We start from the raw sequence: 12,179 nt of genomic DNA on the forward strand, positions 1-12,179 counted from the left end.
TATCATAATCTATTCTTTATGTGATTGCTCGTCCTCCTACACATCTGCAACTGTTTTCTTTCTGCTGCAAATGGCATCAAAATGGGCCTTGAATTTGCATGTAGTCCAACTCTTCTACAACTACAACATCAAACCCTTTCTTTGTCCACTTGCTTTGCTTTTTTCCTTCTCTCTGTGTACTTTGCAGATTGTAGAGATGTTGTTGTGAACTTGCTTGACTCTTCATTTCATTCACCTTCACTCTTAGGTTTCCTCGAATTTGAGATTTACTTGCTGCTACTAGCTTCATCCTTCTTGTTCCCAATGGCTGTTGCATGCAACACTGTGTTTTCAAATGTTTTGGCTTTGGCCAATGTTTCCTCTAAAGTAGGATCTCCACGTACCCACTTTAATTGCTTTACGGTGACCTCATATACATTCATATCACCTTCTTTGACAGATTGTGGTTGGGGAATTTCCCTGAACTTCCTCCAACCCTCTGAACCCACAGCATAAAATAGACAATCTTACTTTCTTCAGCGATCATTCCTTCATGCTCTACCGCACCCAGATCATTCTTTCAATATTCATTCCAATCCACAAAGGGATGGCTGGTTTCCCTGGGTTCGGAAGAAAAAGTGATGATCGATGCACAGTGAGAGTGCTTGCATGGTCCTCGGATACTGTATTTATAATCTCTATGTTTCAATATATTTGCAAACATATGTTAATGGGTTCGGCGATAATCTCAATATTTGACAAAGGTGCTGTTGCTAGATCACAACCCAAAATATTGTGTCTGCCCAATATATATGAAAGATAAATGGGTGTGCTTCTGCACCTGGCAATTAGTTAGTATAAGTGCATTCCTCATGTATTAAGATGAAAAAAAGATGCATTATGTTTGAGTAGGTTATTTTCTGTTTTATTAGTTACATTCTCCATATATAGGTTCTTGGATGCACATTAGTTGCATCAAATCGTGTTTTACATCAACATTTCTCATTATTGGTTCTCATGATTTGCATCAAAATAATAGATATTTCATACATGCCTCATAAAATCACAAATGTCTCGTAGCTGCCTCAATACCTCTGCCTCTATATGTGTTTCACCACATTAGTGATGGGGATCATTAGGGGGCTATGATAACATCATATATTTGTGATTGTGATTTCATCTAGAAAATTATAAATAAAATTAAATATAAGGAAAACAATGCTTGTGTATGCATTATTGATTATCAATCATCAAATATTCAACTGTGTATGGCTTTTTACACTTGTATCGGTGGTCTTCTCACCATATCATATTCATTACATTTCCAGGATTCCCTAAATCTTCTTGCAATGCCAACTGGAAATCTCTGGAGAACAAAAAAAAAAAACTGCTAATTGTAACTCTTCGCACAGGATATTCATTTCTTTTATAATGTCAGGGATGCCACCTAAGAAAATATTTTACCTTTTATTGAAGTTTGCTGGATATGAAAGTCCAGTTTGAGAGTTCTGTATTTAGACAGCCTTAACCATCCTCAGCTGTATTTTGGAGGGATTGCTTTTTTTAGGAACATTGGTGTAATGCATCGACCTAGGCCCGAGACATTTTCCGATCTGGTTTCCTTGGTACTCCGGATAGATTTCAGGTTGCAGGAGAGACGCCAAGAGAAACGGAAGGGTCGAGGACTCCAATGGAACACCCAAGCTAGTACACAACCTAAGGATCGTGTTTCTACAGAGAAACCAATGCAGATTGGTGCAACCAGAGGGCCTCTGTCTACTAAGGAGAGAAGACGAAGGAGAGAACTCAATTTGTGCATGTATTGTGGGTCTCCAGACCATCAGTTGAAGGACTGTACAGTGATTCCATCTCGGCGTTCGGGAAACAAGCAACCCCAAGTCTACGCAAGGGAGACTACGGGGAAGGTGGCACAAGCCCTTGCAACACCACTAACACATGAGAAGACAACCGACCAATGATATTTCAAGTTACATTGAACTCTACTAATGGAGTCTCGTTTCCAGTATTAGCCATGTTAGACTGCGGTACTGCAGGCAACTTTATAGACTCTTCTTGGGCACAAGGCAAGGGTATTCCGCTCAGACAGAAGGGGAAGCCCATTCCTGTGGAAGGTGTTGATGGACGTCCTTTGTCGTCAGGCCTGTTACCATGGAAACAGTACCATTACAGATGACCATGAAGAATCATACCGAAGAGATAATCTTTGACACTATCAGAGCTGCTCATTTTCCAGTAATACTTGGCATTTCTTGGTTAAGACTTCACAATCCTTCGAATGACTGGAGTGCTAATCGTCTGAGTTTTAACTCAGATTTCTGTGGAAGGAATTGCATCAAGGAGCAACGGGTTGAAGTCTCGGCATGCTCTATCAATCAGTCTACAGTTTCTATTTCTGCCATTCCCGTGCAGTATCAAGAATACAAAGAGGTTTTCGAAGATGTTGTTCCCAAACTCCTCCCACCTCACCGACCTGAAGACTGCAGGATCGACCTAAAGGAAGAAGTCCCACTACCTTTCGGTAGGATGTATCCGTTATCCCAGCAGGAAAAGACGGTCTTGAAGGAATATCTAGAGTCCAATCTTCAAAACGGACTCATTCGGAAGTCAAGATCCTTCGGAGGTGCATCGCTTTTCTTCGTTGCAAAGAAGGGAACGAAAGAATTATGTCCATGTATAGACTATCGAGAACTAAACAGAATTAATGTTCGGGATCGTTATCCCATGCCATTGATAAGGGACATTCTTGAAACTGTTAAGGACTCCAAGATCTTCACTAAGATTGATCTACGCAGAGCCTACCATCTACTCAGGATCCATGCAGGTGATGAATGGAAGACCATGTTCCGAACACCGTTGGGGTTGTTCGAGTATTGTGTAATGCCGTTTGGATTAGTCAACGCCCCATCGGTGTTTCAGCGGTTCATGGACCATATTTTCGCTGATATGCTAGGAACTTCCGTAGTAGTGTACTTAGATGACATTCTGGTCTACTCTTCCACTCTAACTGAACATCGGAACCTGGTTAAGAAAGTACTGCAGAGACTCAAGGACAATCGTCTGTACGCTAAGGTCGAGAAGTGCATATTTGAGTCTACCGAAGTACCGTACCTCTGCTTCATTTTATCCTCTAATGGAATAAGGATGGATCTGGAGAAGGTAAAGGCCATTCTCAGGTGGCCTGAACCATCTTCTCCTAAGGATATTCAAAGATTTCTTGGCCTGGCTAATTTCTATCGTCGATTCATTCCTCACTTCTCGGAGAAGGTACTTCCTCTGACATTGCTTCTCAAGAAAGGAAGTGTTTTTGAATGGAATCCTTCTGCTCAATCAGCCTTTTGGACCTCAAGAGACTATTTATCACGGCTCCGGTACTGATTCAACCGGATCAGTCAAAATCTTTTATAGTGGAAGCCGATGCTTCAGGCGGAGCCCTCGGAGCTGTATTATTACAAGAAGATAATGAAGGAGTTGAACATCCCATTGCCTACTACTCAAGAACTCTTACAGTCAGTGAACAAAACTATTCTGTACTTGAGCGAGAACTTCTAGCTATGGAAAAGGCTTGCGAGGAGTGGAGACATGTATTACAAGGGGCCACACATCCATTTCTGATTCGCACAGACCACAGGAATCTGCGGGTTCTTCAGCAGATGGAATGCCGCAATTCCCGTCATGCCAGATTGGCATACTATTTCTCCAACTTTGATTTCCAGATTACATACATACCAGGCTCACAAAATGGAGTAGCTGACGCCCTTTCTAGAAGTTGGACGGAAGATCAAGAGACGGAAGTCAAACCGACGGAGAAGGAAAGGATGTTACCTACCACAAGATTCATAGCAGTGATCAACTGCTTTCTTCAGAAGGTTAGGAAGGAGTACAAGACATGGACTAGACAGAAGCTAATGTCTAAAGGTCTTCGGGAGAGAGATGGTTTATGGTTCCATGATTCAGCTCTCTTCCTCCCTTCTTCACAACTTCAAGCCAAGGCGCTACATTTTTGTCATGATTTCCCATTAGCTGGTCATAGGGGTCAAAAGGCCACCTACAAACTATTGGAGAGAAGGTTTTCATGGCCTTCTATGAGAGCTGATGTTAACTCATATGTTAACTCCTGTTCGGTATGTGCTAATACAAAGGTTTCCAGACAGGGACCTTTAGGACTTCTTAAGCAAGCCGATTTACCTTCTCGACCCTGGGAGAATCTATCAATGGACTTTATCATAGATCTACCTCGTACTCAGGGGAAGACAGCTATTATGGTTACGGTTGATTCCTTTTCCAAACAGGCTCATTTTTCCTCTTTAACAGGAGTGCCTTCCGCTTCTGAGACAGCGTCTGTGTTCTTACGAGACATAATAAGACTGCACGGATTTCCTCGAGTGATCATCTCGGACAGAGGAGTACAATTCACCTCTAAATTCTGGTCCATTCTGTGTAAGGAACTTGGTATCCAAAGAGCATTATCATCAGGATACCACCCTAAATCCAATGGTCAAACAGAGAGACTAAATGCCACACTGGAGGAGTATCTGCGGTCTTTCTGTAACAAAGAACAAGACGATTGGGCATCATTGTTACCCATGGCGGAGTTCACGTATAACAACACGGTACATACAGCTATTGGAATTAGTCCTTTTCAGTGTACCTATGGTTATCATCCGCATTTTCTACCTCCCAATTCAGCATGAAGTACCAAGGCTCCGGCTGTAGACGAAACAGTGTTCAAGATACAACAAACCCATCAATTGGCTTTACAGACTCTAGAGAAGAGCAGAAAAACTACAAGAGATTAGCCAATGCTAAGAGAAGACCCAATCCTCAATGGGGACCTGGTTCTATGGTATGGCTATCTACCAGGTACTTACCTCGCTGGACACGTATGGGCAAATTTTCTCCAAGATTTATCGGTCCATACAAGATCGAGACTAAGATAAATCCTGTCGCCTACAAGTTGAAATTACGACCTCGATTCAAGAGAATACACCCGGTTTTTCATACTTCCTTGCTAAAGGCCTATGTGGAAGAGCCTTATCAGAGGAGTATTAAGAAGACGAGTGTAGACCCCGAAGAAACCAAGGAGTATGAGGTGGACAGATTGGTTGACTCACGTTATAGACAAGGTGTCTTGCAGTACTTGGTACACTGGAAGGGATATCCCAGATCAGAGAGAACCTGGGAGCCCAAAACCCATATAAGTGCTCCAAGACTTGTTCAGAAGTTTCACAGGTTGTTCCTGAGCAAACCAGGTGGTGTCCGACATCGAAGGGGGCATGCTGTAATGCATCGACCTTGGAAGGTTTGGAACTGATGGAAATACACCTAACATGGATGCTGGATACTTCATGTAACGGTCTATGCCTTTTCCAAGATGGCCGTCAGCATGTATTTACGCACAACGCACCAGTGCTCCGATGCGTTGTATCTTAGTACTCTCATACCTTTCCAGCGCTGTGTTGCTGTTTGTTTCGCTACCAGTTATTACTTACTATAGCTTTCCCTCTCTCTTCTATCATTATCTTTCACAGAGGTAAACATACTATTTTTGGCTAGCTTATTTTCTCTTATCGATTTGATCCCTGTTAATCGCACTTTGAGGTCATTCTTAACTCCTCAGTTCCTGTACTTTTCCTTTCTGCTTAACTTTGTTGTCCTTTCTTTCTGACTTCCGTTTCATATCTTTTCTATCATTTTCGGCTGGAGTCTCTTCTCTCTTGTATAAGGCTTTCCAGTCTAATCTTCAGTTCGTGGTATCGCTGCCTTGGCGTTCAATTACCCTCCGACCTGTTTCCGGTGCTTCTATTGTGCCTCAGTACCTTCAGCACCATCAGCTACTCGATCATCTTTACCGAAGAAGGAAGAGGACTCGATTCTACTATTATATCCAACCTGAAGAAGACCATTCACACAGGGTTTTTTCTGCCTACGGCTTTTTCCCTGGAACAGCGGGTTGGCTCCTCGGAGGCTCCTGGGACTTGGTTTCTATCCGGTCACGGTGGCCTCTGGGGAGTTGCGACCGTACTTGCATCAAAGAAGGAGTAAAGAGAATCGAAAGTCACGAAAGAAAGAGAAGACAGAACTCCGAGAAGAATTCGACGAAGATTCAGGTGAGGAGGAGTTTGAAAAGGGATCCAAGGTTGCAAGTTTTGACAATTGGTCCATCCATGGCTAAATTTCTAAGGGACAATCTTTCATGGTAATAGAAGTGAGATCAAGATTCTGTGATGGTTTTATTAAATTTAACACAGCAGAACCCTGTAGAACGCCACAAAGCAAAGGTTTTGGATCACATTCCAAAGACCTCAGTTCCACTGCCTGGGTGTGATCGATATCAAAGGAGTGAGACCAGTTGAGTATTGTGTCCTGAAAGTCATGTGTTTCCAAACAAGTTCAAATAAATATGCAGTGGTCGATGGTGCCAAATGCAGAAAATAAAAATAACAAATTCATGACCCTGGCACCTTTCACCTCTGCTGCGAGTTGGTCCGTTATGGCGTGGTAATTCTCTATGTCCAATGACCAGGCCTTTATGCAAATTGTACCTAATCAAAAATATTAACTGAAGTAATGCAAGAATGAAGATTTAAATTGCATTTGCAGCCAAGGCTTTCAAAGGAAGAGGACATTGAAATAAGTATCAAAGTCGTAAAGATAGATGAATGGAATGTAAGGGCAATGCCACCTCAAGTACATTCACCCTATTGCTGACCAGCATTTTATAGCCATCTTGGTGAAGCATATCAGCCAATCAAGTACAGTGTTCAAGCATGTCTCTGTTAGCACCACAAAATCGATCTCTACTTGTTCCAACAGATCATGAACATTGGTGGTGTGCTTAAAAGTGGAGAAGACATTCGGAGTCAAAATTTTTCTGAAATACCTAGGTTTACATGTTTTGGAGATAACACGACAGTATGAAGGAGCAAGCCCCAATGGAAGGAGCACATTTGTATTTTATTTATTTATTTATTTAAATTTTTATTAAGCACCACACGCCCATGGGCCTCAGAGCACACAAAAACAGGACAGGGACAAAGGGTGAGGAAGTAGGAGGAGGAGGGCAGAATAGAAGCCTATGTTCAGCCTGGATTGAGATTGAAAAAGTGGGTTTTTATTTCCTTCTCAAAAAGCACCAGATTATCAGCCAGGCGTATATGCCCGGGAAGTACGTTCAACTGCAGCAGAACCTGAGTGTCGAATGAAGTTCCTCCGAAGCGCACCAGCTTGTATCTGGGCTGTATGAGTGTGGGATCGGCAGAGGAGCGAAGCTTCCTTCCGCCTACTTGGTATTTCACTCTATCAGTAAAATTGATTTGACAGGCATTTGAACGACATTTGCAGGACAGTGTCAGGATCTTATGAGTGATCCTGTGTTGAACAGGCAACCAAAGAAGAGCCCTCCTTGCCTCTGAGACATGTGCATATTTGGGCAGGCCCTGAATGGCTCGAACAGCATTATTCTGTGCAATCTGCAAAGCTTGTATGTTAAGATGTGTTGTGCTCGCGAGGAGACTATTTCAGTAGTCAAGTCTGGAATTTACTAGTGAAGAAACAAGCAGTGCACAGTTGTTGGTAGTGAGAAAAGGGAAAATATAGTTTATTTGCTTGGTAATGAGGCCACAGGAGGATCAGATGAAAGAAACATGTAGTGTCATAGATAACTCCTCATCAAGGACAACCCCCAGGGTCTTGACCTTTTTTTGAAACAGGGATACTATTGCCAGCGAAGCAAAAATTGGCATATTTCTGGGCTAATTTAACAAGATGGGCTCTGGATGCCACAATCAGGAGCTATTTTTTTTTACAATTCAACGCAAGAGAGTTGCCTACCATCCAGGCCTGGATGGCATTGTAAATTGTGTTTATGGCAGTCAGGTCCTGCTCGTACCTTTCACTGAGCTCAAAGACAACCTGGACGTTATCAGCATAATTTGTATACCGGACACCCAGGGTATCCAACATGTCAAGGAGAGGCCAGATGTATATGTTAAATAGGGTAGGAGACAAGCAGGCGCCTTGAGGAACACTGCATGTTTGAAAGACAGGGTTGGAACTTTCCTCACCAATGGACACCAGGACTGTTTGAGGGCCAAGAAATGAAGAAATCCCCTGTGAGACTTGATTAGAACAGTGTGCAACCTCCCCCAGTCTTGTCACTAGTAGAGAGTGGTCCACCAGATTGAAAGCAGGAGAAAGGTTTAGAAGCATCAGCAGAGCTTGATATAGCACAGGTTTTAGGTACTGTGATGAGTCTTTATGAATGCCCCATGTTTTACCCCCGTTTATCTCTCTGAATGTAGTGGAAGTCATTTTACCATACACGTCTTTTTTACAAGCAGTTGGATCGTGTAGATAAGTGAGGTTATCCATGACAGTATCTCTGTAGCAATGGTGGGCACGCTGTGGTCACCCAGATGTTTTGGAACACAACTTCAATGGTCTCTCACTATTGGTTAGGCTGTCTATGGATAATGGTAGTTGTAGGCCAACACACCTGCAGGACTGCGACTTGCTTTTCAATTACTGTGGTATGACATGTTTTACTGGCATCTATGATACAGCATCATAGATACCTTTAAAAAAGCTCTCCTTTCCAACCCCACGACCCCCACTAAAATCTGCCTTGCAGGTCGGCACAAACCCAACACAAGCACACACACAGTTACACACTCATTCAAACACACATTCATGCAGCATTTACACAGTATTCATTTCAAACAGCATTCACCTGCTCATTCAAACACACATTCTGCATTCGACCAGCATTCACAGAGAATTCACTTGCTCATTCAAATATATATTGACGCATTCAAAAGAGCATTCAGATAGCATTCACTCGCTCGCTCACATGCACCCAACCACATAACAACCTACACATTCAAACTTACAATTTACACATACCTCATACCTGATCCTGCTCTTCTCCAATGCAGCCTGACAGCACCCCCACCCCTGGCTCTTGCGCACAAGAACAGAAACCAGGAAGCACATCTTCTTGATTTCTGCACATGCGCACAGGAGTCTGAGCGCTGATGATACTGTGTCCCATTCCGTTGGTATATGTTTGGAGAAACAGGAGCACCTCCTTGCACATGCATATGAACAGTTTCCAGTCTACATCCTCAATGGGCCATGCAATGCTGGGAAAGCAAAACTCCCCTGGCCTTGCATGGCTCATTGAGCATGCGTGCTTGGGACCACGTTTCACTTTGAGAGTTTAAGCCAGCCCAGGACATTCCCTGAGCTGCAAGAAGCAGCTGTGGGAGCGCTCAGGGATTACACTTGGTTAGGTTGGCTCGTCCATAATGGGCGTTGGTTCAGGTGAGTCAGCGCCCCATGCCCATTATCGCCGAGCCACCCATGATGATGGAAGAGAAGACTGCTTGAGGGTTCAAGTGCTAAAACGATCAACAATGCCAATTCATGCACCCTGGAGTTGGCTACAAGGGGCAGAGTGGAAAGGGATGGCTGACCAACCAGGAGCAGGAGGTCAAGTTATCAAAATATCCCTTGTACTGAATGTTGTTTTCCATTAGCATCCTGGGCGAGGGTACTGACCAATCAAAAAGCTCGGGTGTTGGGCTACATTTACTGAAACAAACCCTCTTTCCAAGCTTCCTAAGAACTGCATCCCCCTCGCCCTCTCCCTCAATCGCTCCATATGCATTAAGCCTTACTTCCTGCCCGCATTTAGCAGCAAAATAAGAGGTGATGGCTGGAAGGTCTAGAATGAATCTGAACCTCTGGCATTGCTCATCCCTTCTGCATGAGACCACAAGCATCCCCAGACATGTTTCAGCCTCATTGGGCCTCATCTGTGACGAGTAGCTTGGGTCTCTTAGCAGCCACATCCTTCAATGTCCATGCCGAAATCTTGATTACATTAAATGCATACTTACCTTACGACCTATGACACACTTCAATAAGAGGGAGTCTGCTTCCATTATGATTATTATTATTATTATTTTTCATTTCATAACAACATTTTATTGGGTTTTCATAGGTAAGCATTACATCATTATATCATGAATCAAAACAACAGAACAACAATCTTGATCAAGGAGCATGCCAATGTCTCTTGTTAGGTGTGGTGAGTGATCACATTCGAGGGCCGAAATGTTCAGGATAGCCAAGGGGGGTTTCGGCGGGCCGGGTTGTGGTGGGCCCTAATTGGTGATTAGTGTAGTGGGGTCATTTGCAGCCATCTGGTTAATGGGGGCCTTCTGGTGAGGGCCGGATATCTGGCAGCATAGTCCATGAATGGGTCCCATATATTTAAGGCTCTGTTCAGAGAGCCGGAATGGATTGCAGTGATTTTTTCTGCGACCGCTATGTCCCAGCATTTCGCCCACCAGAGTGCCACTGAGGGCCCATCTTTGTCTTTCCAAACCCTGGCCATAGCGATTTTCGCCGCTAGGAGGAGGTGAGAGCACAGCCGGGGGACGCGGCCTGAGAGTGGGAGAGCGCCCTCGCCAGTATCGCCCAGTAAGATAATTCCAGGGTCCCAGGGAATGGATAGGCCGGAGATGTCTTTGATGTGTTTAATTATTTCTCTCCAGTATCGCTCGACTTTCGGGCAGGACCAGACCATGGGCCTCATTACGAGTCAGGCGTTAAGGGGTTAACGGCCCCGTAAACACCGCCGACCCTTAACGCCTGATTCCGAGGTCCCTTAGCGCCATGGTGAGTTTAACGCCTGCTTTTTGCAGGCGTTAAAATCCATGGCGCTAAGGGAGCATGGTGCTAATTTCGCCACCGTAATTTACGGTGGCGTAATTAGCGCCTTCCCCACTCCCATTATGCCCTATGGGGCAAAAATGGGAATGGGGAAGGGTAAAATGGGAAATGGGGATTTACCGCCCCACTCACCTTGGAATGGGGCGGTAAATCCGCCAACCACCCTGGCGTAAACATAGTTTACGCCATGGCGGTAAAGGTACGACCCAGGCAGTAACTTACCGCCTGGGTCGTAATGAGGCCCCATGTGAAATAGGGAGCCTGGCGTCGCACACCCCACCAGCATGAACCAGAGATGTTCGGGTTGGCCTTGTTGATTTGAGCAGGGGTTATGTAGTACCTGTAGCAAAGTTTGTAGCCCCCCTCCCTGTTTGTGATGCATTGCAAACTTTTGTGCAGCCTAGTCCAGATTTTCCCCCAGTATTCGATATCGATTTCCCTGCCCAGGTCCTTTTCCCATTCAAGCATGTACCTTTCTTTTGTGGATGGGTCGGCCCTATCTAGGAGTCGGTAAAGAGTCGAGGTTCAGCCTTTGATAGTTGGGGTTGTGAGGGATAATTCCAATGTTGTTAGTTCTCTGGAGCATTTCTCTCTAGTCTCTCTATGAGATAGACAATGTCGGATTTGAGCGTACCAGAATCTCTCTTGCTCGTTCACCCCGAATTTAATTTTGCATCTCTCAAATGTGATGGGCGTACCTGACTCGAGGACGTCACTGGTTGTTCGTAGGCTGCCCTCCCTCCATGCATGGAAGTTCTGTGGGGACAAGACTGGAGAAAAGTCTGGGTTTAACCTGATGGGGGTGAGGGGACCCAGAGAGCAACAGATTCCCCATCTGTGGGTCGCGGCCTTCCAGCATCTAGCTGTAGTGCTGGTTGCGGTTAGTGGGCTGCTTGTGGATGGGGCAGGTAGGTTGGGCAGATGTGGTAGGGCAGGGGGTGGGACAGGGCACCAGGCTTCCTCGATATTCGTCGATTTCGGTGGGTCTGATTGTTGGACACAGGCGAATGCGTGGGATAGCTGCGCCGCCATGGTGTATCTAGCCAAGTCAGGGACTCCCAACCCCCCCTGCGCTCTCCCCCTCATCATTATGCGTTTGTTGATGCGGGGCTTCTTCCCCCCCATACGAATTCTTGGATTTTCTTTTGTAGCGCCATTAGTGCTGGGCCGGGGATCTGGGTTGCTAGTGCTGTGTAGTGATATAGCCATCTAGGGAGTAGGTTCATTTTGACGGCGGTAATTCGACCGAACCAGGAGATCTCCTGCGGTTTCCACCTTTTCAGATCCTCCTGGAGCTCTCTGATCAGGCTCGGGAAATTGCTGGAGTATAAGCGTCGCGGGTCATTGGGAATCTGGACCCCAAGGTAAGTGATTGGGCCTGAAGACCATGGGATCGGCATGAGGGGGCTGAGTGAAGCCCTTTCCTGTTTAGTTAGGTTGAC

This window comes from Ambystoma mexicanum, chromosome 3p, assembly GCF_040938575.1.
Source record: "Ambystoma mexicanum isolate Mex_15411 chromosome 3p, UKY_AmexF1_1, whole genome shotgun sequence".
Lineage (NCBI taxonomy): Eukaryota > Metazoa > Chordata > Amphibia > Caudata > Ambystomatidae > Ambystoma > Ambystoma mexicanum.